The sequence below is a fragment of the Alligator sinensis genome, unplaced genomic scaffold (assembly GCF_000455745.1).
Source record: "Alligator sinensis unplaced genomic scaffold, ASM45574v1 scaffold343_1, whole genome shotgun sequence".
In the NCBI taxonomy this organism is placed as follows: Eukaryota; Metazoa; Chordata; order Crocodylia; family Alligatoridae; genus Alligator; species Alligator sinensis.
Window position 1 is genome coordinate 1590138 of NW_005841947.1, and position 1515 is coordinate 1591652.

The 1515-nt window shown below is 44.0% G+C and overlaps 1 protein-coding gene across 35 annotated transcripts in view; it reads right to left on the reverse strand.

Moving 5' to 3' along the window:
- ZBTB20 (zinc finger and BTB domain containing 20) overlaps positions 1 to 1515 on the reverse strand; it is a 621054-nt gene that overhangs the window by 412754 nt on the left and 206785 nt on the right. The gene's annotated exons all lie outside the window — the stretch shown is intronic.

Below are 1515 nucleotides of genomic sequence, written 5' to 3' on the forward strand. Positions count from 1 at the left end.
ATGGGCCTATAGTTAGCCGGATCCACTTTCCTCCCTTTCTTGAAGATAGGCACCACATTGGCCTTCTTCCAGTCTTCGGGCACTACACCAGAGCGCCAAGAGTTTTCAAAGATCCGAGCTAGAGGCTGGGCTATGATGCTCGTCAGCTCCTTGGGTACCCTGGGGTGAAGATTGTCAGGGGCGGCCGACTTGAAGGTATCCAGCTTCTCAAGATGTTCCTTCACGAAGTCAGCATCAATGGAGGGCAGGGGATCACCCTCACCCGGACTTCCCTGTCCCGTAGCGGGCATGGGCGTCCCATGGGACTGATGAAAGACCGATGCATATTATTTTTCTATAGCTGTGTTCCATACTTACCTTTTACTTTTTTTCCGATTGAATTATCCCTGATCTGTTTACTGAGCAATATATCCTATCCCAGCTGCCTGCCATTTCTCAGAGCCACATCTTGCTATGTGGTCCCTTCTTTCTACTTCCATCCAATTCCCACTGACCATCTGGATCCCAAGAATGCAAAGAATCTGTCTTAACCTGCCTTCACTCCTAACTCTGCTATTACATTCTGGGAAAAAAATGGCTAATGCTTTACACAAAAAAGTCTCTTGATTATTAATTTATTATACAGAATTACAACAGGGCTTTTAAATTCAATGCCCATGTATTCAGAAGGCCTCTCCTCTTCATGCATCCCTTTTACTCCACTATTTCCAAAATGGCAAGTCACTGGCACCACCAAATCAAGTAGCATCCTTACCTCACTTAAGTTGAGAAGTACAGAGATGGCCAGGGTGCCCAGGGCACTGCTGATGGCAGGAATTCAAGAACAATGAACAGAAAATTTTAGATACTCACTGGTCACAGGCTGCAGCTAATGCACAATATTTAACAACACAATGGCATGGCCTCTGCCAGTAATGTAAAAACAGAATGGATTAGAGCCAGAATGGCACAATCTGCCTGACTGACTCATTCCTGGCTTTCCATGTTGGAAGGGGTATTATCTACCCACAGTATGCCGTACCCTTCAGCTAGTCTCCAAATAAAATTCATTAAAGTAAAAAAAGGGGGGGGGCAGGGAGGTGATCCCATATAACAGTTAAAAGCAGTAACACTGTGCAGTATAACAAAGATACCACTTGGGAAGAGCTCAGAAGCTTCTGGATTTCATTACAAACTGTGGAGCTTGATCTCGACCAGGAAAACAGATTGACTTTGCTTTGTAGTATTTCATAACCCTTTATTGCACAACTAAAAACCCATTGTTTCCTCCCATCTATAAACTCCTGGTTTGGGGTTTGGCTTTTCTGGTAGCTGTTTTATTTGTGGACTTTTTAGCTCAGGGCATCCAACTCTTTCAGAGTGTCCACCAGCTTTATTCATTTGCTTGTGATTCAGACATTAAAATTCCAACTACTATTTGCTTTCCTAAAAATACCAGCAGCCCAGACTGGTGTAGCTTCTGACATACATTTGTGGAATGATGGTGCTCTTAAACACACAGCCTCAGCTCTTTCC